Below are 27,142 nucleotides of genomic sequence, written 5' to 3'. Positions count from 1 at the left end.
GAAGATACTCGCTAGAATCTGAAAGGTTGGTATGGGCAACATATGCACCTGTAAAAACCTGCACTTTGGTAAATAATACACCCCATGCTGTCTCCAAAACCTGACACTCCTTGCTGCCCGGACATTGCGCTCCTTGCTGCCCGGACATTGCGCTCCTTGCTGCCCGGACATTGCGCTCCTTGCTGCCCGGACATTGCACTCCTTGCTGCCCGGACATTGCTCTCCTTGCTGCCCGGACATTGCACTCCTTGCTGCCCGGGGACATTGCACTCCTTGCTGCCCGGACATTGCTCTCCTTGCTGCCCGGACATTGCACTCCTTGCTGCCCGGACATTGCACTCCTTGCTGCCCGGACATTGCTCTCCTTGCTGCCCGGACATTGCACTCCTTGCTGCCCGGACATTGCACTCCTTGCTGCCCGGACATTGCTCTCCTTGCTGCCCGGACATTGCACTCCTTGCTGCCCGGACATTGCTCTCCTTGCTGCCCGGACATTGCGCTCCTTGCTGCCCGGACATTGCGCTCCTTGCTGCCCGGACATTGCGCTCCTTGCTGCCCGGACATTGCGCTCCTTGCTGCCCGGACATTGCGCTCCTTGCTGCCCGGACATTGCGCGCCTTGCTGCCCGGACATTGCACTCCTTGCTGCCCGGACATTGCGCTCCTTGCTGCCCGGGGACATTGCACTCCTTGCTGCCCGGACATTGCTCTCCTTGCTGCCCGGACATTGCTCTCCTTGCTGCCCGGACATTGCACTCCTTGCTGCCCGGACATTGCACTCCTTGCTGCCCGGACATTGCACTCCTTGCTGCCCGGACATTGCTCTCCTTGCTGCCCGGACATTGCACTCCTTGCTGCCCGGACATTGCTCTCCTTGCTGCCCGGACATTGCGCTCCTTGCTGCCCGGACATTGCGCTCCTTGCTGCCCGGACATTGCGCTCCTTGCTGCCCGGACATTGCGCTCCTTGCTGCCCGGACATTGCTCTCCTTGCTGCCCGGACATTGCACTCCTTGCTGCCCGGGGACATTGCACTCCTTGCTGCCCGGACATTGCGCTCCTTGCTGCCCGGACATTGCGCTCCTTGCTGCCCGGGGACATTGCACTCCTTGCTGCCCGGACATTGCTCTCCTTGCTGCCCGGACATTGCTCTCCTTGCTGCCCGGACATTGCACTCCTTGCTGCCCGGACATTGCACTCCTTGCTGCCCGGACATTGCTCTCCTTGCTGCCCGGACATTGCACTCCTTGCTGCCCGGACATTGCACTCCTTGCTGCCCGGACATTGCTCTCCTTGCTGCCCGGACATTGCACTCCTTGCTGCCCGGACATTGCTCTCCTTGCTGCCCGGACATTGCGCTCCTTGCTGCCCGGACATTGCGCTCCTTGCTGCCCGGACATTGCGCTCCTTGCTGCCCGGACATTGCACTCCTTGCTGCCCGGACATTGCACTCCTTGCTGCCCGGACATTGCTCTCCTTGCTGCCCGGACATTGCACTCCTTGCTGCCCGGACATTGCTCTCCTTGCTGCCCGGACATTGCGCTCCTTGCTGCCCGGACATTGCGCTCCTTGCTGCCCGGACATTGCGCTCCTTGCTGCCCGGACATTGCGCTCCTTGCTGCCCGGACATTGCTCTCCTTGCTGCCCGGACATTGCACTCCTTGCTGCCCGGACATTGCTCTCCTTGCTGCCCGGACATTGCGCTCCTTGCTGCCCGGACATTGCGCTCCTTGCTGCCCGGACATTGCGCTCCTTGCTACCCGGACATTGCACTCCTTGCTGCCCGGACATTGCGCTCCTTGCTGCCCGGGGACATTGCACTCCTTGCTGCCCGGACATTGCACTCCTTGCTGCCCGGACATTGCGTGCCTTGCTGCCCGGACATTGCGCTCCTTGCTACCCGGACATTGCACTCCTTGCTGCCCGGACATTGCGCTCCTTGCTGCCCGGACATTGCACTCCTTGCTGCCCGGACATTGCGCTCCTTGCTACCCGGACATTGCACTCCTTGCTGCCCGGACATTGCGCTCCTTGCTGCCCGGGGACATTGCACTCCTTGCTGCCCGGACATTGCACTCCTTGCTGCCCGGACATTGCGCGCCTTGCTGCCCGGACATTGCGCTCCTTGCTACCCGGACATTGCTCTCCTTGCTGCCCGGACATTGCGCTCCTTGCTGCCCGGACATTGCGCTACTTGCTGCCCGGACATTGCGCTCCTTGCTGCCCGGACATTGCGCTACTTGCTGCCCGGACATTGCGCTCCTTGCTGCCCGGACATTGCGCTCCTTGCTGCCCGGACATTGCGCTCCTTGCTGCCCGGACATTGCGCGCCTTGCTGCCCGGACATTGCACTCCTTGCTGCCCGGACATTGCGCTCCTTGCTGCCCGGGGACATTGCCCTCCTTGCTGCCCGGACATTGCTCTCCTTGCTGCCCGGACATTGCTCTCCTTGCTGCCCGGACATTGCACGCCTTGCTGCCCGGACATTGCGCTACTTGCTGCCCGGACATTGCGCTCCTTGCTGCCCGGACATTGCGCTACTTGCTGCCCGGACATTGCTCTCCTTGCTGCCCGGACATTGCGCTCCTTGCTGCCCGGACATTGCGCTACTTGCTGCCCGGACATTGCGCTCCTTGCTGCCCGGACATTGCGCTACTTGCTGCCCGGACATTGCGCTCCTTGCTGCCCGGACATTGCGCTCCTTGCTGCCCGGACATTGCGCTCCTTGCTGCCCGGACATTGCGCGCCTTGCTGCCCGGACATTGCGCTCCTTGCTGCCCGGACATTGCGCTCCTTGCTGCCCGGACATTGCGCGCCTTGCTACCCGGACATTGCACTCCTTGCTGCCCGGACATTGCACTCCTTGCTGCCCGGACATTGCACGCCTTGCTGCCCGGACATTGCGCTCCTTGCTGCCCGGACATTGCGCTCCTTGCTGCCCGGACATTGCACTCCTTGCTGCCCGGACATTGCTCTCCTTGCTGCCCGGACATTGCTCTTCTTGCTACCCGGACATTGCACTCCTTGCTGCCCGGACATTGCGCGCCTTGCTGCCCGGACATTGCGCTCCTTGCTGCCCGGACATTGCGTGCCTTGCTGCCCGGACATTGCTCTACTTGCTACCCGGACATTGCACTCCTTGCTGCCCGGACATTGCGCTCCTTGCTGCCCGGACATTGCGCTCCTTGCTGCCCGGACATTGCGCTCCTTGCTGCCCGGACATTGCGCTCCTTGCTGCCCGGACATTGCGCTCCTTGCTGCCCGGACATTGCGCTCAGGGCCGGTTCAAGGGCGCTCTGCACCCCGGGCAGGAAAGGGGGCGTGGCCTAATACAGGGGGCGTGGTCAGTTACGCCCCCTGTACATTGCTAGCGCCGCTTGAATGCTGAGCGGTGCGCGATGACGTCATCGCGCACCGCTCAGCAAAGTTACTCTCCACAAAGGGAAACTAGACGCATAGCGTCTAGTTCCCTTCACAGGAGGCGGACGGGGACGGCAGCGGACGGGGGACACAGCGGGCAGTAGTGGCGGATCTTGCCACGGTGCGGCGCCCTCCGGATGGCGCCAGCGCCCTCCGGAAGGCGGCGCCCCGGGCAAAAGTCCTGCTTGCCCGTGGCAAGATCCGCTACTGATTGCGCTCCTTGCTGCCCGGACATTGCGCTCCTTGCTGCCCGGACATTGCTCTCCTTGCTGCCCGGACATTGCGCTCCTTGCTGCCCAGACATTGCGCGCCTTGCTGCCCGGACTCCTTGCTGCCCGGACATTGCGCTCCTTGCTGCCCGGACATTGCGCTCCTTGCTGCCCGGACATTGCGCGCCTTGCTGGCCGGACTCCTTGCTGCCCGGACATTGCAGTGACTTACCCCTTTGCTTGCTGCTGTTTTTGTTTTTCCAGATTTCTCTGACTTCATCATTTCTGTACCTTCATTCCCCTTACATTCCTGTCTGCATTGGCATTGCTTTTTACCACAGCCTGACATCTAGGCACAATTTACCTCAGATATTTCCTGTACCAATAACATCTCCTGTGTTTTCCTCTGACACTACACTACTGTTTTTTAAAAATCAATTTCCCTGCACTGTCTCTATCTACTGCACGTAGTATGGGGGGAATTCAACTTCCCGCTAATCGATCCCCTAGGGCTATACAAGTAGTCCTGAAGCTGTGGCAGCTATTGTCAGGGATTCTATCTTTGGAGCCTCAGCAGGATCCCCCCAAAAAGACCTAAACGCCCGATAATTAGGCATTTTTTTTACAATTCAGGCAACGAAAACACAGAGGTTAGCGAATTCATCACGGATTTCATGTGTTTTCGTCAAAAATACAATAGGTATTTTTTGGTAAAAAAATGGGGACTAATTGTATAGAAACATCCCCCCCCCCCCTAAAAAATAATGTGAAAAATGGTGAAGTATGCCGGAAAAAATAAGATTTTAAACCTACCGGTAAATCTTTTTCTCGTAGTCCGTAGAGGATGCTGGGGACTCCGTAAGGACCATGGGGATAGACGGGCTCCACAGGAGACATGGGCCCTTTAAGAAAGACTTTAGTTCTGGGTGTGCACTGGCTCCTCCCTCTATGCCCCTCCTCCAGACCTCAGTTAGAGAAACTGTGCCCAGAGGAGACGGACAGTACAAGGAAAGGATTTTGTTAATCCAGGGCAAGATTCATATCAGCCGCACCAATCACACCGTATAACTTGTGATAAACTACCCAGTTAACAGTATGAAAAAACAACATAGCATCAGTTCAGGACCGATGCAACTATAACATAACCCTCATTGAAGCAATAACTATATACAAGTATTGCAGAAGTAGTCCGGACTTGGGACGGGCGCCCAGCATCCTCTACGGACTACGAGAAAAAGATTTACCGGTAGGTTTAAAATCTTATTTTCTCTAACGTCCTAGAGGATGCTGGGGACTCCGTAAGGACCATGGGGATTATACCAAAGCTCTCAAATGGGCGGGAGAGTGCAGATGACTCTGCAGCACCGATTGAGCAAACATGAGGTCCTCCTCACCCAGGGTATCAAACTTATAGAACATTGCAAAGGTGTTTGAACCCGACCAAGTAGCAGCTCAACACAGCTGTAGTGCCGAGACCCCTCGGGCAGCCACCCAAGAAGAGCCCACTTTCCTCGTGGAATGGGCCTTGACCGATTTCGGTAACGGCAATCCAGCCGTAGAATGCGCTTGCTGAATCGTGTTACAGATCCAGCGAGCAATAGTCTGCTTTGAAGCAGGGGCACCAATCTTGTTGGTTGCATACAGGACAAACAGCGCTTCAGTTTTCCTGACTCTAGCCGTCCTGGCCACGTAAATTTTCAAAGCCCTGACCACATCAAGTAACTCGGAATCCTCCAAGTCACGCGTAGCTACAGGCACCACAATAGGTTGGTTCATATGAAAAGATGACACCACTTTTGGTAGGAATTGAGGACGGGTCCGCAATATCGCTCTATCCACATGGAATACCAAATATGGGCTTTTATGTGACAAAGCCGCTAATTCCGACAATCGCCTAGCCGAAGCCAAGGCTAATAACATGACCACCTTCCACGTGAGATATTTCAACTCCACCGTTTTCCGTGGTTCAAACCAGTGTGATTTTAGAAAACTTAACACCCCGTTAAGGTCCCAAGGTGCCACCGGAGGCACAAAAGGAGGCTGAATACGCAGCACTCCTTTTACAAACGTCTGAACTTCTGGAAGAAAAGCCAATTCTTTTTTAAAGAAAATGGATAAGGCCGAAATCTGGACCTTAATGGAGCCTAATTTTAGGCCCACGTTCACTCCAGTTTGTAGGAAGTGAAGGAAACGGCACAGATGGAATTCTTCCGTAGGAGCATTCCTGGCCTCACACCAAGAAACATATTTTCGCTATATACGGTGATAATGTTTTGACGTTACATCCTTCCTAGCCTTTATCAGCGTAGGGATGACCTCAACCGGAATGCCTTTCTCTGCTAGGATCCAGCGTTCAACCGCCATGCCGTCAAACGCAGCCGCGGTAAGTCTTGGAACAGACAGGGCCCCTGCTGCAACAGGTCCTGTCTTAGAGGAAGAGGCCACGGATCTTCTGTGAGCATCTCCTGCAGATCCGGATACCAGGTCCTCCGTGGCTAATCTGGAACAATGAGGATTGTTCTCACTCCTCTTTGTCTTATTATCCTCAACACCTTGGGTATGAGAGGAAGAGGAGGAAATACATAGACCGACCGGAACACCCACGGTGTCACTAGGGCGTCACTGTAGCTTTTTGTTGAGGCGGGACGCCATCATGTCTATCTGTGGCAGTTCCCACCGACTTGTAATCTGTGCGAAGACATCCTGATGAAGTCCCCACTCTCCCGGATGTAGGTTGTGTCTGCTGAGGAAGTCTGCTACCCAGTTGTCCACTCCCGGAATGAACACTGCTGACAGTGCGCCAGTGGCGCACCCAGGGAGGGGTTTCCGAGTACCCAGAAACCCCCCTCCACTTAAAAAAAAATAATTTTTTTTTTTTTTTTGTAGCTGCATGAGTATTATTAATGACTGTCTAGCGTCCTCTGCAGCCTGCTGTCTTCCTGGTGGCACTTGCAAGTGCAATAAAAGTTTACTTTATTTTAATTATAGTACATATATATCCATGTGCCTACATATATACACATGTATATACATACATACATACATACATATAAACACACACACACATATGATATATATATATATACATGTGTATATATATGTGTACTGTATGTGTGTGTGTGTGTATATATATATATATATGTATGCATGTTTAATATGCTATGTATATGTGCATATGGGTTCACTACGATCTCCCGGCGGCCGGCCTCCCGGCGACCAGCATACCGGCGCCGGGAGGCCGGCCGCCGGCTTACCAACAGTGTGGCGAGTGCAAATGAGCCCCTTGCGGGCTCGCTGCGCTTGCCACGCTACGCACGCCACACTATTCTATTCTCCCTCCAGGGGGGTCGTGGACCCCCACGAGGGAGAATAAGTGTCGGTATGCCGGCGGTCAGGCTCCCGGCGCCGGTATGCTGGTTGCCGGGAGCCCGACCGCCGGCATACTGAAGACCACCCGTGTATATGTATGTGTGTGTGTATGTATATATATATATATATATATATATATATATATGTGTGTGTAGATATATGTATATATATATATATATATATATATATATATGCACACACACACACAGACACACTAGTTTTACGGACCCAGCATATACTGGGTCACCTCAGTCCCCACCCCCGTGATTGGCTCCGCCCAGTTCTGGAAACCCCCCCCATGCAAATTCTGCGTTTGCCACTGTGCGCTTACGTGATTCTCCGCCCAGCGAAGAATTCTGGTGGCTTCTGCCATCGCTTCTGCTCCTTGTGCCGCCTTGGCGGTTTACATGAGCCACTGTGGTGACGTTGTCTGACTGGAACAGAACCGGTTGGTCGCGAAGTTTGGTCTCCGCTTGACGTAGGGCGTTGTATATGGCCCTTAGTTCCAGGATGTTGATGTGAAGACAAGTCTCCTGACTTGACCAAAGACCTTGGAAATTTCTTCCCTGTGTGACTGCTACCCAACCTCGGAGGCTTGCATCTGTGGTCACCAGGATCAAGCCCTGAATGCCGAATCTGCGGCCCTCGAGAAGGTGAGCACTCTGCAGCCACCACAGAGGAGTGATACCCTGGCCCTGGGGGACAGGGTGATCAACCGATGAATCTGTAAATGTGACCCGGACCACTTGTCCAGTAGGTCCCATTGGAAAGTCCTCGCATGGAACCTGCCGAAGGGAATGGCCTCGTATGATGCCACCATCTTTTCCAGGACTCGAGTGCAGTGATGCACTGACACCTGATTTGGTTTCAATAGGTTCCTGACAAGAGTCATGAGTACCTGGGCCTTTTCTATCGGGAGATAAAGCCTCTTCTGGTCCGTGTCCAGAATCATGCCCAAGAAAGACAGACGAGTCGTAGGAACCAACTGCGACTTCGGGATATTGAGAATCCAGCCGTGTTGCTGTAACACTTTCAGTGAAAGTGATACGATGTTTAGCAACTGCTCTCTTGATCTCGCTTTTATGAGGAGATCGTCCAAGTATGGGATAATTGTGACACCTTGCTTGTGCAGGAGCACCATCATTTCCGCCATTACCTTGGTGAAAATTTTCGGGGCCGTGGAGAGACCAAACGGCAACGTCTGAAATTGGTAATGACAGTCCTGTACCGCAAATCTGAGGTACGCCTGATGAGGTGGATAAATGGGGACATGGAGGTATGCATCCTTTATGTCCAAGGACACCATAAAATCCCCCCCTTCCAGGCTTGCGATGACCGCTCTTAGCGATTCCATCTTGAACTTGACCCTTTTCAAGTATAGGTTCAGGGATTTCAAATTTAATATGGGTCTGACCGAACCGTCCGGTTTTGGGACTACAAACATGGTCGAGTAATACCCCTTTCCTTGTTGGAGGAGGGGAACCTTGACCACCACCTGTTGAAGATACAATTTTTGTATTGCATTTAACACTATCTCCCTTTCCTGGGGAGAAGTTGGTAGGGCCGATTTGATAAATCGGCGAGGAGGCACTTCTTCGAATTCCAGCTTGTAACCCTGAGAAACAATTTCTATTGCACAGGGATCCACCTGGGAGTGAACCCAGATGTGGCTGAAAATCCAAAGACGTGCCCCCACTGGGCCGGACTCCGCCAGTGAAACCCCAGCGTCATGCAGTGGATTTTGTAGAGGCCGGGGAGGACTTCTGTTCCTGGGAACTAGCTGTGTTGTGCAGCTTCTTTCCTCTGCCCCTACCTCTGGCAAGAAAGGACGCACCTCGCACTTTCTTGTTTCTTTGTGATCGAAAGGACTGCATTTGATAATACAGTGCTCTCTTATGCTGTGAGGGAATAAAAGGCAAAAAATTTGACTTTCCAGCTGTAGCTGTGGAGACTAGGTCCGAGAGACCTTACCCAAACAATTCCTCACCCCTGTAAGGTAAAACCTCCATATACCTTTTTGAGTCGGCATCACCTGTCCATTGCCATGTCCATAGGACTCTTCTGGCAGAAATCGACATAGCGTTTATTCTAGAACCCAGTAGACTAATATCTCTTTGAGCATCTCTCATATATAGGACAGCATCTTTTATATGCCCTAGGGTCAATAAAATAGTATCCTTATCTAGGGTATCCATCCCCTCAGATAAGGTATCCGTCCATGCTGCTACAGCACTACACACCCAGGCCGACGCAATTGCCGGTCTGAGTAAGGTACCTGAATGTGTATAAATGGACTTCAGGGTAATCTCCTGTTTGCGGTCAGCAGAATCTTTGAGGGTAGCCGTATCCTGGGACGGGAGGGTTACCTTCTTGGATAAGCGTGTTAATGCTTTGTCCACCCTAGGGGAGGATTCACATCGTAACCTATCTGTTGACGGGAAAGGATACGCCATAAGAATCCTTTTGGAAATCTGCAGTCTTTTATCTGGAGATTCCCAAGCTTTTTCACATAACTCGTTCAGCTCGTGTGAGGGGGGAAAAGTTACCTCAGGCTTCTTTCCCTTGTACATATGTACCCTCTTGTCAGGGACAGGTGGTTCCTCTGTGATGTGCAAAACATCTTTTATTGCCATAATCATATATCGAATGGATTTTGCCAATTTTGGCTGTTACTTTGCATCATCGTAATCGACACTGGAGTCAGAATCCGTGTCGATATCTGTGTCAACAATCTGGGATAGTGGGCGCTTATGAGACCCTGACGGTCCCTACGACATAGGATCAGGCATGGGTTGAGACCCTGACTGTCCCAAAGCTTCAGCCTTGTCTAATCTTTTGTGCAATGAGTTTACACTAGCATTTAAAACATTCCACATATCCATCCAGTCAGGTGTCGGCGCTGTCGGCGGAGACACCACATTCATTTGCTCCCGCTCCTCTCTAACATAGCCTTCTTCCTCAGACATGTCGACACACGCGTACCGACACACCACACACACAGGGAATGCTCTTTCTGAAGACAGTTCCCCCACAAGGCCCTTCGGAGAGACAGAGAGAGAGTATGCAAGCACACACCCCAGCGCTATAACCCAAGAATAGCACAGTAACTTAATGTTTGCCCAGTAGCGCTGCTGTATGTAATTTGCGCCGAATTATGTGCCCCCCCCCCCTCTCTTTTCAACCCTCTTGTCTACCGTGGTATAAGCAGGGGAGAGTCCGGGGAGCTTCCTCTCAGCGGTGCTGTGGAGAAAAAATGGCGCTGGTGAGTGCTGAGGGAGAAGCCCCGCCCCCTTGGCGGCGGGCTTCTGTCCCGCTTAAAGAGTAAAATTGGCGGGGGCTCATACATATATACAGTGCCCAGCTGTATATATGTTATATTTTTGCCAAAAAGAGGTTTATATTGCTGCCCAGGGCGGCCCCCCCTGCGCCCTGCACCCTTACAGTGACCGGAGTATGTGAGGTGTGTGGGAGCAATGGTGCACAGCTGCAGTGCTGTGCGTTACCTCAGTGAAGATCATGAAGTCTTCTGCCGCCTCTGAAGTCTTCTTTTCTTCTCATACTCACCCGGCTTCTATCTTCCGGCTCTGCGAGGGGGACGGTGGCGCGGCTCTGGGACGGACGGCGAGGGTGAGATCCTGTGTACCGATCCCTCTGGAGCTAATGGTGTCCAGTAGCCTAAGAAACAGAGCCTTGCAACTCGGAGAGTATTGCTGCTTCTCTCCCCTCAGTCCCTCGTTGCAGGGAGTCTGTTGCCAGCAGAGCTCCCTGAAAATAAAAAACCTAACAAAATACTTTCTGTCAGGAAGCTCAGGAGAACTCCCTGAAAAGCACCCAGTCTTCACTGGGCACAGTATCAAACTGAGGTCTGGAGGAGGGGCATAGAGGGAGGAGCCAGTGTACACCAGATCTAAAGTCTTTCTTAAAGTGCCCATGTCTCCTGCGGAGCCCCCAAAGAAAAAAGAAGAAAGAAGCATTTTCTTGGACGCACTCAACCACTAATTGTTTACTTAAAATGTCTATTCTTTATTGGATATACATTAAAAATTTAAGGAATTGGTGAAATATTAAAATATAGTGTGAATAAGAAAAACAGTCACTTAGTAATGATGAAAGGGAATCATCAGTGTAAAAGATCTATAAAAATAGGAGATTATATATAAGATAGTGACCAATATCAGGACACCAGTATGTAGTATTGAGATCAAAAGAACAACTTTTGATGTATAGTAATGTATTAGGAATAGTCATCCAACAGAGTAATGAAAAGATAGTATTGGGCACGAAAAATAATAATAAAAAATAATTAATTGGCATTAAAGAAAGTAGAATAGGGTTGGATGAGTAAAACTAAAATTAAGATATTCCAAACATATGAGAATTCTTAAAATAAAGGATATGTAATTATCTCGAATTTAGGTCAGAACAAAAATTAACTTTTAAAAATTTGATATTGATAATTTTTGTAGGAAGAAATGTACTGTAGGAATTATTACTGGGATTAATGTGTTAATTCTGAGTACAATAAAATTCTAAATAATATTTTATTAATACTGACATATTTATCTGGTTCCTCGGATCACAGTTGTAATGATATAATATAATGGAATGTATCACCATTACAGAAATAGCATGAATACCAATGGCTTTACCATTGTAGTAATGTCAGGATTCATGCTATAAGTGTGCAACAGGATCTGAATGATTGACAGCCTTTAGATCCAATCAAAACAATATGTGGGGGATATAAGGAGACGGAAATCCTGGCTCTGGCTAGCGCCCTGAGGAAGCCTAAGGTGGAACGGCCGTGGGCTGCTTCCGGGTGGTGTTTAAACTCAAAGTCAAACTAAAGATAATAATGTGTCAATAATTGTAATGTAATTGTGTTGTCCTCCCTCCGAGATAAGCAATAGACCGCGATCGCTCCCTCTCACGATCTCCGCTGCCGGCAGCGGCTTCGTGAGTGAAGCCGTCAGACGGAGAGAGAGAGAGAGTGGGGAGTCCCGGCGTCAGCCCGCACACACGCTGAGCTCAGTGCGGCCAGCGCCATTAAGACGGGCGGCCGGCTTTCAGTGCTCACCTGTATTATCTATGATCACAGCCTATAAAGCTACATAGTGCTGTGATCGCAATACATCAAATCTAATCACTATCTACAAACAATCAGTATTATTAGACAGAATAATAAATGAATTGAAAATATTACTGATACTGAGGGATTGTAATGAAATAACAGTGTGTGCACGGCTGCTCAAAATATATGCAATTACTCAGATGGGATGGAAGTGTGATGGTTAATATATACAGGCTAACGGATTGCTTATAGCTTATAAGATAACACACTAGATATGGTGGGAAAGACATCCCTTGAATAATATAGGAAGGATGGTGTGTTAATCACAGATAACTGGTCAATATATAATAAAATCAAGCTAATATCAAATAGCTATAGCATATAAAAATATATCTGCAAGTTATTGCGTCTATCAAGGATAATTAGTGGAGGAATTATTTCCCCTACATGAAGGACTAGCAGAGATACATCCTTGGAATACAGCCAGCAACATTTATAAGCTACAATTTATAAGAACAGCAATAGTAGCTACATTGTATAAGAGCATACTTGAAATTGTTGCAAAAGGATAAGCAATAAAATACTGCCAGCCTGTTGTACTCATTAAAAAGCAGTTTACAGGACAACACTAATAAAAGACACGGATACTGTGTTATAGGCAATATAGCCTTTATTGAGTTAACACTTTGAGGGATCACCATTCGGAAACGAGTAGTTTTTATTATCACATACTGTTTTTCTTACACACTGGGGTAAATTTACTAAGAATCGTATTTTCCCGTTTGAGGTCAAAGTTCAATCACGAATGACATCGAAAGTGTAAATATGCAACTTTTTGAATTGATTACGACTAATTTATTAAGCTGCCGTATTCTGCATTTTCGGGTTTTCCGATGTCGATGTCATTCAGTTTTTTTGGCAGTGTTTTACGTGAGTGACTTGTAAAACACTGCCGACTTTAATACAATGAATCTCGGCCGGATCTGAGAGATCCGTGCAAGGCTTCATTGTGTACCTTGTAAAAAAAAAAACATGTTTAAACTTTAAAAAAAAATTGCGTGGGGTCCCCCCTCCTAAGGCAAACCAGCCTCGGGCTCTTTGAGCCGATCCTGGTTGCAGAAATATGGGGGAAAAATGGACAGGGGTTCCCCCATATTTAAACAACCAGCATCGGGCTCTGCGCCTGGTCCTGGTTCCAAAAATACGGGGGACAAAAAGAGTAGGGGTCCCCCGTATTTTTTTAAACCAGCACCGGGCTCCACTAGCTGGACAGATAATGCCACAGCCGGGGGTCACTTTTATACAGTGCCTTGCGGCCGTGGCATCAAATATCCAACTAGTCACCCCTTGCCGGGGTACCCTGGGGGAGTGGGGACCCCTTCAATCAAGGGGTCCCCCCCAGCCACCCAAGGGCCAGGGGTGAAGCCCGAGGCTGTCCCCCCCCATCCAATGGGCTGCGGATGGGGGGCTGATAGCCTTTGTTCAAAGTGAATGATATTGTTTTTAGTAGCAGTACTACAAGGCCCAGTAAGCCTCCCCCGCAAGCTGGTACTTGGAGAACCACAAGTACCAGCATGCGGCGGAAAAATGGGCCCGCTGGTACCTGTACTACTACTACTAAAAAAATACCCCAATAAAGACAACACACACACACCTTGAAAGTATAACTTTAATACATCCATCCACACCTCCATATACACATACTTACCTTATGTTCCCACGCAGGTCGGTCCTCTTCTCCAGTAGAATCCATGGTGTACCTGTAGAAAAAATTATACTCACATAATCCAGTGTTTTAGACTCCTCGGTAAATCCTTTTGTAATCCACGTACTTGTAAAAATAAAAAAACGGATACCCGACCTCGCACTGAAAGGGGACCCATGTTTTCAGGCTGGGCACTCTAGAAAGATTTATGACTACCTGGTGTGCACTGGCTCCTCCCACCATGACCCTCCTCCAAGCCTCAGTTAGGACACTGTGCCCGGACGAGCTGACATAATAAGGAAGGATTTTGAATCCCGGGTAAGACTCATACCAGCCACACCAATCACACCGTAAAACTCGTGATACTATACCCAGTTAACAGTATGAATATAACTGAGCCTCTCAACAGATGGCTCAACAATAACCCTTTAGTTAGGCAATAACTATATACAAGTATTGCAGACAATCCGCACTTGGGATGGGCGCCCAGCATCCACTACGGACTACGAGAAATAGATTTACCGGTGAGTAAAATCGTATTTTCTCTGACGTCCTAGTGGATGCTGGGAACTCCGTAAGGACCATGGGGATTATACCAAAGCTCCCAAACGGGCGGGAGAGTGCGGGTGACTCTGCAGCACCGAATGAGAGAACTCCAGGTCCTCCTCAGCCAGGGTATCAATTTTGTAGAATTTTGCAAACGTGTTTGCCCCTGACCAAGTAACAGCTCGGCAAAGTTGTAAAGCCGAGACCCCTCGGGCAGCCGCCCAAGATGAGCCCACCTTCCCTGTGGAATGGGCTTTCACTGATTTAAGATGCGGCAGTCCAGCCGCAGAATGCGCCTGCTGAATCGTGTCACAGATCCAGCGAGCGATAGTCTGCTTAGAAGCAGGAGCACCCAGCCTGTTGGGTGCATACAGGATAAATAGTGAGTCAATTTTTCTGACTCTAGCCGTCCTGGAAACATAATTTTTCAAGGCCCTGACTACGTCCAGTAACTTGGAATCCTCCAAGTCCCTAGTAGCCGCAGGCACCACAATAGGTTGGTTCAAGTGAAAAGCTGATACCACCTTAGGGAGAAACTGGGGACGAGTCCTCAATTCTGCCCTATCCATATGGAAAATCAGATAAGGACTTTTATATGACAAAGCCGCCAATTCTGATACATGCCTGGCCGAAACCAAGGCCAATAACATGACCACTTTCAACGTGAGATATTTTAGATCCACGGTTTTTAGTGGTTCAAACCAATGTGATTTTAAGAAACTCAACACCACGTTGAGATCCCAAGGTGCCACTGGAGGCACAACCGGGGGCTGAATATGCAGCACTCCTTTTACAATGTCTGAACTTCAGGTACTGAAGCTAATGCTTTCTGGAAGAAAATCGACAGAGCCGAGATCTGTATCTTAATGGAGCCTAATTTTAGGCCCATAGACACTCCTGCTTGTAGGAAATGCAGAAATCGACCTAGATGAAATTCCTCTGTTGGGGCCTTTTTTGGCCTCACACCAAGCAACATATTTCCGCCATATGCGGTGATAATGTTTTGCAGTTACATCTTTCCTGGCTTGAATCAGCGTAGGAATGACTTCCTCCGGAATGCCCTTTTCCTTTAGGATCCGGTGTTCAACCGCCATGCCATCAAAACGTAGCCGCGGTAAGTCTTGGAACAGACAGGGCCCCTGCTGCAGCAGGTCCTGTCTGAGCGGCAGAGGCCATGGGTCCTCTGATACATTTTCTTGAAGTTCTGGGTACCAGGCTCTTCTTGGCCAATCCGGAACTACGAGTATCGTTCTTACTCCTCGCCTTCTTATTATTCTCAGTACCTTTGGTATGAGAGGCAGAGGGGGGAACACATAAAACGACTGGTACACCCACGGTGTTACCAGAGCGTCCACAGCTATCGCCTGAAGGTCCCTTGACCTGGCGCAATATCTTTTATAGCTTTTTGTTGAGGCGGGACGCCTTCATGTCCACCTGTGGCCTTTCCCAATGGTGTACAATTCTTTGGAAGACTTCTGGATGAAGTCCCCACACTCTCGGGTGGAAGTCGTGTCTGCTGAGAAGATCTGCTTCCCAGTTGTCCACTCCGGGAATGAACACTGCTGACAGTGCTAACACATGATTTTCCGCCCATCGGAGAATCCTTGTGGCTTCTGCCATCGCCATCCTGCTTCCTGTGCCGCCCTGTTGGTTTACATGGGCGACTGCCGTGATGTTGCCTGATTGGATCAGGACCGGCTGGTTTTGAAGCAGAGGCCTTGCTTGACTCAGGGCATTGTAAATGGCCCTCTGTTCCAGAATATTTATGTAGGGAAGTCACCTGACTTGACCAAAGTCCCTGGAAGTTTCTTCCCTGTGTGACTGCCCCCCAGCCTCAAAGGCTGGCATCCATGGTCACTAGGACCTAGTCCCGTATGTCGAACCTGCGGCCCTCTTGAAGATGGGCACTCTGAAGCCACTACAGTAGAGATACCCTGGTCCTTGGAGACAGGATTATCAGCCTAATGCATCTGAAGATGCGACCCGGACTACTTGTCCAACAGGTCCCCCTGAAAAGTTCTTGCATGGAACCTGCCGAATGGGATTGCTTCGTAGGAAGCTAACATTTTTCCAAGGACTCGCGTGCAATGATGCACCGATAACTGTTTTGGCTTCAGGAGGTCTCTGACTAGAGATGACAGCTCCTTGGCTTTCTCCACCGGGAGAAACACTTATTTCTGGTCTGTGTCCAGAACCATCCCCAGGAACAGTAGACGTGTCGTAGGAACCAGCTGTGACTCTGGACTGTTTAGAATCCAACCGTGCTGTTGTAGCACTTTCCAAAATAGTGCTACCCCGACTAGCAACTGCTCCTTGGCCCTCGCCCTTATAAGGAGATTGTCCAAGTACGGGATAATTAAAACTCCCCTTTTTCGAAGGAGTATCATCATTCCGGCCATTACCTTGGTAACACCCTCGGTGCCATGTACAGTCCAAACGGCAGAGTCTGGACTTGGTAATGGTAATCCTGTACCACAATCTGAGGTACTCCTGACGAGGATAGTAAATAGGGACATGCAGGTAAGCATCCTTGATGTCCCGGGATACCATGTAATCCCCCTCGTCCAGGCTTGCAATAACCGCCCTGAGCGATTCCATCTTGAACTTGAATTTTTTTATGCATGTGTTCAAGGATTTTAAATATAAAGAAGGGTCACACCGAACCATGCGGTTTCGGTACCCCAACCGTGTGGAATAGTAACCCCGTCCTTGTTGAAGTAGGGGCACCTTAAGTATTACCTGCTGGGAATACAGCTTATTAATTGCCTCTAGCACAGCCTCCCTGCCTGAGGGAGTTGTTGGCAAGGCATATTTGAGGAAACGGCAGGGGGAAGACATCTCGAATTTCAGCTTGTACCCCTGAAATACTACTTGAATGAAACAGGGATCCACCTGTGAGCGAGCCCACTGATCGCTGAAACTTTTGAGACGGCCCCCCACCGTACCTGGCTACACCTGTGGAGCCCCCGCGTCATGCTGTGGACTCAGAGGAAGCGAGAGAAGAATTATGATTCTGGGAACAGGCTGACTGGTGCAGCTTTTTCCCTCTTCCCTTGTCTTTGTACAGAAAGGAAGCGCCTTTGACCCGCTTGCTTTTCTGAAGCCGAAAGGACTGTACCTGATAATACAGTGCTTTCTTAGTCTGTGAGGAAAACTGAGGTAAAAATATTTCTTCCCAGCTGTTGCTGCGGATACGAGGTCCCAGAGACCATCCCCAAATAATTCCTCACCCTTATAAGGCAGAATCTCTATGCGCCTTTTAAGGTCAGCATCACCTGTCCAGTGACAGGTCTCTAATACCCTCCTGACAGAATGGACATTACATTAATTTTGGATGCCAGCCGGCAAAATATCCCTCTGTGCATCCCTCATATATAAGACGACGTCTTTAATATGTTCTCATGTTAGCAAACTAGTATGTTTGACAGGGTCACCGACCACGCTGCAGCAGCACGATCTGCAGGTCTCAGTCTAGTACCTGAGTGTGTAAAAACAGACTTCAGGATAGCCTCCTGCTTTTTATCAACAGGTACCTTCAAAGTGTCCGTTCCTAAAACGGCAGTGCCACCTATTTTGACAACCGTGTGAGCGCCTTATCCACCCTAGGGGATATCTCCCAGCGTAACTTATCCTCTGGCGGGAAAAGGTACGCCATCAGTAACTTTTTAGAAATTACCAGTTTCTTATCAGGGGGAACCCACGCTTTTCACACACTTCATTCATTCATCTGATGGGGGAACAAAACACTGCCTGCTTTTTCTCCCCAAACATAAAAACCCCATTTTTAGAGGTTAATGTCAGAATGTGTAACACATTATTTTTATTGCCGGGATCAAGTCACGGATGTTCCTAGTGGATTGTGTATATGTCTCAACCTTGTCGACACTGGAGTCAGACTCCGTGTCGACATCTGTGTCTGCCATCTGAATGAGCGGGCGTTTTTGAGCCCCTGATGGCCTTTGAGACGCCTGGGCAGGCACGGGCTGAGAAGCCGGCTGTCCCACAGCTGTTACGTCATCCACCCTTTTATGTAAGGAGTTGACACTGTCGGTTAATACCTTTTACCTAACCATCCACTCTGGTGTCGGCCCCACAGGGGGCGACATCACATTTATCGGCATCTGCTCCATCACGATATAAGCCTCCTCCTCAAACATGTCGACACTGCTGTACCGACACACCGCACACACACAGGGAATGCTCTGACTGAGGACAGGACCCACAAAGCCCTTTGGGGAGACAGAGAGAGAGTATGCCAGCACACACCAGAGCGCTATATAATGAGGGGATTAACACTATAACTGAGTGAATTTTCCCCCATAGCTGCTTGTATATACAATATTGCGTCTAAATTTAGTGCCCCCCCCCTCTCTTTTTTACCCTTTGAGCCTGAAAACTACAGGGGAGAGCCTGGGGAGCTTTCTTCCAGTTGCACTGTGAAGAGAAAATGGCGCCAGTGTGTCTGAGGGAGATAGCTCCGCCCCTTTTCCGCGGCCTATTCTCCCGCTTTTTTCTGGATTCTGGCAGGGGTATATTTACCACATATATAGCCTCTGGGGCTATATATTGTGGTATTTTTGCCAGCCAAGGTGTTTTTATTGCTGCTCAGGGCGCCCCCCCCAAGCGCCCTGCACCCTCAGTGACCGGAGTGTGAAGTGTGTATGAGGAGCAATGGCGCACAGCTGCAGTGCTGTGCGCTACCTTGGTGAAGACTGATGTCTTCTGCCGCCGTTTTTCCGGACCTCTTCTTGCTTCTGGCTCTGTAAGGGGGACGGCGGCGCGGCTCCGGGACCGAACACCAAGGACTGGGCCTGCGGTCGATCCCTCTGGAGCTAATGGTGTCCAGTAGCCTAAGAAGCCCAATCCGGCTGCAAGCAGGCGAGTTCGCTTCTTCTCCCCTTAGTCCCTCGCTGCAGTGAGCCTGTTGCCAGCAGGTCTCACTGAAAATAAAAAACCTAAATCTATACTTTCTTTCTAAGGGCTCAGGAGAGCCCCTAGTGTGCATCCAACCTCGGCCGGGCACAAGATCTAACTGAGGCTTGGAGGAGGGTCATGGTGGGAGGAGCCAGTGCACACCAGGTAGTCATAAATCTTTCTAGAGTGCCCAGCCTCCTTCGGAGCCCGCTATTCCCCATGGTCCTTACGGAGTTCCCAGCATCCACTAGGACGTCAGAGAAATATATAATAGCCAATTGAGTTCCCCCCTATAAGTCTGTCAACTGCTTACCGGCTGGAGCACCATCTTTGAATGTGCTGGACTTTTGCAATATTTGTTCCTTTCAACATATCAATATTCCACTACTGCTTACTGCCTCCATGTTCTCACCCCCTGCCCTCATCACCCTCCCTGGCCCGGCTCACCCCTACGCACCAGCAACCCTACCAAGCTCATCCATATCTCACCACTTCCCTCTCTACTGTGCCCTTTGGTATTCCTGATCTATCTGTAACAGACTGCCCGCTATCCATGTCCTCTTCATCTCCTGCCACACTATTCCACTATCTGCTGCCTGCCACCCATTCCCCCATCCTCCTGATGCCTCCAGATTGTGACCTTGGGTGGGAGCACTCATTCCCGGAGAGTTATTTGCAGATATGATGTCTGTATGAGTAGTAATGTGATAATGAGAAGATTAAAACATAACTTTTAATAATCTATATATAAAAGGCTAGGTACACTAATGGAGTTTACTGAAATTTTTTTTCCCTTGTTTAAAAAAAATCTATTTCCTCTTTCCCACCATTTCTTGTTCAGTAAAGAGTAAGAATTTCTGCATAAATATTTCTTTTCTTTTTCTTTTTCTTTTTCATCAAATGTTACAAAATATAACTATCCTATTCTAATACCTTTCAATACTATAAGCAATCAGCACGAAATTCAGCAAGTGGTCCTCGTAGTTTAATTCGTATCCTTTAATTAAGCAACTACCGGCATTTTTCTTCACTGACTAACCAAGTTATCAATTCTTTACTAAGTATACATCTCAACCACCAATTATGATAATATAATTATTATCTCTGATTAGAGATATCATGGTGCCTCTGTTTTTTTCGGCTCTCATTCTCTAATCGATATAATTATATCATGGTCATAGGCTATTTTTAATTTACATAACAAACTCCTTTCAAACAGTAGATTTACTCTCCTTCAAACATGTTTTTGCTCCTTGTAAACGCAATATTCTTATCATGTTTAAGCTGTTAACTCCCATTCAATTAACCAGAACAGATGGGTCTTGTATTAAGCCCAGGTTCCTCTGGCGTCAGGCACGGCATTATTAAACATATGATTCCGCTGTGTTAATCCAGCCACTACAGCCGCTATTGATGGTATTTCCCAATATATTGCTGCTGCCAGCGCCACTATGCTCACGCTACCCGTGAACAAGCTGACTGCGAAACGTACGTTGGGTACGTGATTGTGGGTCACGGAGAGCGCTCTCACGTGACCAGTCTCAGACCAGCAACGGAGGACAGGAGACCGGGCGAGACGGCCAGCCTGCACACCGCACGGACTTAGGCGGCTCGGCGGCACTCGACGGGACGGGGAGGCGCACGGCATAAGTATCCTCTCTCCCCCTTCCCCCCTGCTCACTGCCCCCACCATCACCATCAAGCCAAATACTTATTTGGGCAATCTTATTTTGCTGGTTTTGAGGTGCAAGTACATGCTTAGAATCATCAACTACAGGTGTTGTGCACTATTAGTTACACCGCTACCCGTGATATTTAGTTGGCAATTCTTTGTCTGATAATCACTTGAGCTGCTTTTCATGGTTTATATACGGAAAATAGCAGTTTTTTTCTTTGTCAAGCACACAATAATTTATCATAGGTGCTATCTATGACTAACTGCACTATCACTTGTGGCATTTAGCCACTAATTTTTGCCTGCAAATTGTTTAGGCTGTTTTGTATGCTTAAAAAATGTAAATTGAGTATATAATTATAACATAGTGCAGGGCAGTGGTAGCTGCAACAATGTGTGCTTTCTCTATATAAAATTTTTTACATTTGGCTTCTAAGTATCAGCTTATGTCAAATTTATGGCAACAATTGTATTGGTTATATCAGCTGCTGGTATGCGAGTGTTCATGGTTTGCACTGTCTAAACCTATTGCAGCAAATATATATTCCTTTAAAGCACATCTACCTATATATCTGTGTGCTAATTTAGCTAATCCTTCCATCGTTGATACTATTCAATTTTTGCTTTCCTGACAGACTTAATCTGCAATAACAGACACTTGGTTCATTGGAATTTTGCGTTTGTTCTTTATACATGCCTTAAATTATAATAGGCTACTCTTTTTGTTTTGCCTCACGCCACGAACAATAACAATAGAGGCTTATGCTATCAACTCTTGTTGACCATATGATTTAACCTCTGCATACCCATGTGTTTGGGTCGCTAAATTGGTGCAATGACGGTCAACAAATTTATCCAATAAGGAGGATTGTATTTGGCTAAAACTGGCACAATAACACACATCCTGCAATCAGTTGCACTCTCTGCCCTTTTCCATACGTCACCCACTACCATACCACACTGGGTATGCCCAATCCCGTCCGATCTTGGAGGCGATACAGTGTTGGGCCTGGTCAGTACTTCAGTGGGAGACCATTTGGGAATACCAGGTGTTGTGGGTCTCTAGTGAAATTGAATTGGTGTTTGCACTGAACCCACGGAGGGATGGGCATTTGCTTGCTAGATACTGAATTATCACAGTAACAATCCATCAACATGTTCGCAGATTTAACTTTATGTATGGCTTAGAAAGTTTACAGCCATCTCATTATTAAATCGGGTATCTTGTGTTTTTTTAAACAAGGGAAAAAAAATTTCAGTAAACTCCATTAGTGTACCTAGCCTTTTATATATAGATTATTAAAAGTTATGTTTTAATCTTCTCATTATCACATTACTACTCATACAGACATCATATCTGCAAATAACTCTCCGGGAATGAGTGCTCCCACCCAAGGTCATTTTTTCTTCTTTTCCTAAATTCAAATACGTTCGGACCTTTGGGAGCACCGCTGACAATCACCATTTTGTCTGCCCATAGAGATTCATTCTGATGGTAGAAGGTGATTTATCTTAGACTACCGTCTAATCTGTCAGTTTTTCTCGGAGCAAATATTTTATTTACTGTTTTCATTATAATCTCTTTTTTTGATCCTGTGTGGTATTCCCAAACCCAAACCCCCCCTTTTCTGCCTCCAGATTGTGCCAACTTCAGGATCTCCACTCCTGTCCGCAGTCCTCCTGACGGTATCCTCCACCCATGCAATTGGACCACCATGCTCCCTTACTGCTGCAAATATCCTCTTCTGCTCCCTGTATCATGTGAAATCTCATGCCATTACTTTTATATTGCCCTCACCACTGCGTTAACACTGCCTTTCATCCTGGAGGGTTTTGCTCTTCTCTTATATTTTCTCCATGTAACCCCCACTGTATGGTCTACCTCTACCATCTGGGCACCCTACCAGTAGCAACCTACACAGTGCGCCCCAGATGGTTCCTCCATGGGCAGGATGTACTGCATGTGGATCTATTCATACAGGGATCAGTATAACATATTACACACATCAGTTGTTCCCATATATGCCTTGGATCCTGGTATGGCTCACCTCCAACAGTGTAACCTCTGTACTGCGTCCAACATGGCCGCCTCAGCTGGTACGCTTGTGGATGGGATAAAAAAAAACACATGGACCTGGTGGTTGTGTTGAGACCTACTCTGAGCATTAGGACACTGCAATCACATTTTGTGTCATCTCTTCTAGGCGCGACCTTTTCCACCCAGGGTAATCCTACGTAGTGCGCCCAACATGGCTGCCTCACCTTGCTGGAGAGAAGCGCTAAATGCATAAACTGATATTATTATAATTGCACAGGACTCAGGTCCCAATCCGGTGGCTATTGACAGCTGTTTCCTGGACTGTTGAAGTGCGCATGTGTCATGATGGTGCTGCAGCTCCAGTTGCGGTGCCACATTCGTCACCGTCTGATTGACAATCAGCAGGAGTTTGGAAGCAGTGATGTGAAGCGTTGCCAAACAAGGAAGGCATCTTGCCTCCATTCTTGGGAGGTCTTCAGTCGCAGTGTAGCAGTGCCGGCCATTCTGAGGTAGTGATGTTGATCCGCTGCTGCGTCTTTGGGCACAGGCAGCAGATCAGAGAAGCCGGCAGTGGACATTTCTACAACTAAGCATTTTCATATTTTCGCACACTGCACCCACCTGTGAATGAGGCCCTCAGCACGCAATCTTGCGCTCATCTTTCACACAGGTTACAGATTGTCGGAATCATCCACAAAACAGTCCTCTCACACCCGTACACACCTAGTTCTGCCACCACCGAGTAAGAGCAATAGGTTACATAACAACCAGGACACACAGCAGCATTCATGTTTACGTCTTTTGCCGGTATTGCTTCCATGACTTTGAGCAAATGCCACCTACAGTACAAGCCCCTTCCCCAGCGTACAGCCATGTGCCTACATGTGTAAGGACGGAGACACCCACCTTCAGCATCTTTAGATGTTAACCACTGGTAGCACCACCTGCTCGGTGCAGATTGTCAGACTATGGCCTCCAATGTGAGCGATTACATGTCAGTGTATGCCAACACTTCAACAACACGGATCATCTCTGTCCGAATAGCCACCTCCTTAGTCACCTCTAAGTCACCGCTCAGCCACCTCCCAATCACCGCCCTGTCACTTCCAAGTCACCTCCCAGTTGCCTCCAAGTCACCACCCAGTCACCTCCAAATCACCACCCAGTCACCAACCAGTCACCTCCAAGCCACCGCTCAGCCACCTCCCAATCACCGCCCTGTCACCTCCCAGCTGCCTTCAAGTCACCTTCAAATCACCACCCAGTCACCTCCAAGTCACCAACCAGTCACCTCCAAATGACCAGTCACCTCCAAATGACCACCCAGTCACCTCCAAGTCACCAACCAGTCACCTCCAAGCCACCAACCAGTCACCTCCCAATCACCGCCCTGTCACCTCCCAGCTGCCTTCAAGTCACCTCCAAATCACCAACCAGTCACTTCCAAATCACCACCCAGTCACCTCCAAGTCACCAACCAGTCACTTCCAAATCACCACCCAGTCACCTCCAAGTCACCAACCAGTCACTTCCAAATCACCTCCAAGTCACCAACCAGTCACTTCCAAATCACCACCCAGTCACCTCCAAGTCACCAACCAGTCACTTCCAAATCACCACCCAGTCACCTCCAAGTCACCAACCAGTCACTTCCAAATCACCACCCAGTCACCTCCAAGCCACCAACCAGTCACCTCCCAATCACCACCCTGTCACCTCCCAGCTGCCTTCAAGTCACCACCCAGTCACCTCCAAATCACCAACCAGTCACTTCCAAATCACCACCCAGTCACCTCCAAGTCACCACCCAGTCACCTCCAAATCACCACCCAGTCACCTCCAAGTCACCAACCAGTCACCTCCAAGTCACCAGTCACCTCCAAGTCACCACTGAGCCACATCCCAATCACCTCCAAACCTTCACCCAGCCACCTCCAAGTCACCACCCAGTAATGCCCAATACTGGATTCAGCGGTGGTACCCAGTAGGAGGCATGCGCAGATCTGCACCAGACATTCTACATCCGTCCACCTCTAAATCAGGTCCCATGTTCTCTGTTAGTTGCACACCAGCATTCAAAGGACCGACTCAGCCTGCCCTAGCATGCAAAGCATTAACATCAACAAGCTTATAAAAAGGTTTACACAATCAACATTCTCTTACTAATGGTCCTATAAATTTACTAGAACAAGAACAGAACTTGTTAAAGTTTAGATTTAATATAAGAAGATACAGGACACCAGAGAAAGTAATTAGAAAAAAACGGTTTTGAATTACGGCGCATTAGAGTATCAGAAATTTTTTTTTTTTTTTACTGCACCCCTAGGCCAAAAGTTTTTTACTGAGAAATCTAGAATGAAATATTAAATGAAGTTAATTGCGTTTATATGTCATCCTTAGGGTCAGTAGTTATGTAGTGAGGAACCAGACCTGCTTCTGTTTGTCCACATATGTTATGATCTGCAGCCACCAGCACTGGTTTTGCCTATTACATTGTCCATAAATAATAAGAATTGGTCCTGAGCCACCAACCCAAGACACCCCTGTAAGTGTCCCGAGTCTCCCCAGGGAGCCACGGCACACAGTGTGAGAACCACTGCAATACAAGAAATGACACACAAAAGTCTACATACAGGTGGTCATTCCGAGTTGATCGCTAGCTGCATTTGTTCGCAGCGCAGCGATCAGGCTAAAAAACGGCAGTTCTGCGCATGTGTATGCGGCGCAATGCGCACGTGCCACGTACGGCCACAACGAATGATGCAGTTTTGCACAGGGTCTTTCAGTCGCACTGGTTGTCACAGAGTGATTGACATGAAGAGGGCGTTTTCTGGGTGTCGACTGACCGTTTTCAGGGAGTGTGCGGAAAAATGCAGGCGTGCCAGGAAAAACGCAGGTGTGGCTGGGCGAACGCTGGGCGGGTGTGTGACGTCAAATCCGGAACAGAATAGTCTGAAGTGATCGCATGCGCCGAGTAGGTTTTGAGCTACTCTGAAACTACACAAAAATGTTTTGTAGCCGCTCTGCGATCCTTTCGTTCGGACTTCTGCTAAGCTAAAATACACTCCCAGTGGGCGGCGGCATAGCGTTTGCACGGCTGCTAAAAGCAGCTAGCGAGCGATCAACTCGGAATGACCACCACAGTCATAAGTGAAAAGGATAAAAAATGACACAGAGATAATACTTATGCAATACAATTGATATGGCAGGGACAGGGCAAAATAATGGACAGTCCTTTGATATATTATTGAGTCCCCAAATCTGACAAATGACTGTTTAATTCACAGGGTGTAATGCAGACGTGATCACAGCCCTGCACTACAATCAGGCACACTATAGTTGGTTAAGAAATAGTGCAAAACCTGTCATTTCTCTAACTTTCCCCAGATAGCGCACAGAGACAAACCTCCACCATCAGTACATGGGGCACAACCCCCCCCCCCCGCACATTTCCAGAGTTACTGTATACATCACACACTATGGGGGCCATTCCGAGTTGTTCGCTCGGTTGATTTTTTCGCATCGCAGCGATTTTCCGCTTAGTGCGCATGCGCAATGTCCGCAGTGCGACTGCGCCAAGTAAATTTGCTATGCAGTTAGGAATTTTACTCACGGTTTTTTCTTCGTTCTGCTGATCGTAATGTGATTGACAGGAAGTGGGTGTTTCTGGGCGGAAACTGGCCGTTTTATGGGTGTGTGCGAAAAAACGCTACCGTTTCTGGGAAAAACGCGGGAGTGGCTGGAGAAACGGAGGAGTGTCTGGGCGAACGCTGGGTGTGTTTGTGACGTCAAACCAGGTACGACAAGCACTGAACTGATCGCAGATGCCGAGTAAGTCTCGAGCTACTCAGAAACTGCTAAGAGGTGTATTTTCGCAATTCTGCTAATCTTTCGTTCGCAATTTTGATAAGCTAAGATTCACTCCCAGTAGGCGGCGGCTTAGCGTGTGCAATGCTGCTAAAAGCAGCTTGCGAGCGAACAACTCGGAATGACCCCCTATATGCATTGCTTGTCTTTGAGGTCAATCCAATTAGGTGCAAGTTGCAGACTGCGAGTTGCCGTTTTCTCAGCAAATTTTGCAATCCAATTGGAAACTCGCACTGAACCAGTCAGAGTAAATTTACATTTTTCCATTCGCACCTCACTGAGGGCGAGAGATGACAGGGAAAATCCTTATTCTAAGGTTAAAACGTCGGA

General features: G+C 48.8%; 1 pseudogene; it reads left to right on the top strand.

The window, feature by feature from the left end:
- The first annotated feature begins 21,849 nt into the window (after positions 1-21,849).
- On the top strand, positions 21,850-21,968 carry LOC134995532 (5S ribosomal RNA; annotated as a pseudogene).
- Positions 21,969-27,142: the final 5,174 nt, after the last annotated feature.

Source organism: Pseudophryne corroboree, unplaced genomic scaffold, assembly GCF_028390025.1.
Source record: "Pseudophryne corroboree isolate aPseCor3 unplaced genomic scaffold, aPseCor3.hap2 scaffold_1394, whole genome shotgun sequence".
In the NCBI taxonomy this organism is placed as follows: Eukaryota; Metazoa; Chordata; class Amphibia; order Anura; family Myobatrachidae; genus Pseudophryne; species Pseudophryne corroboree.
Note: the sequence above shows the minus strand (reverse complement) of the source record. Positions and strands in the feature narration are given on the sequence as shown.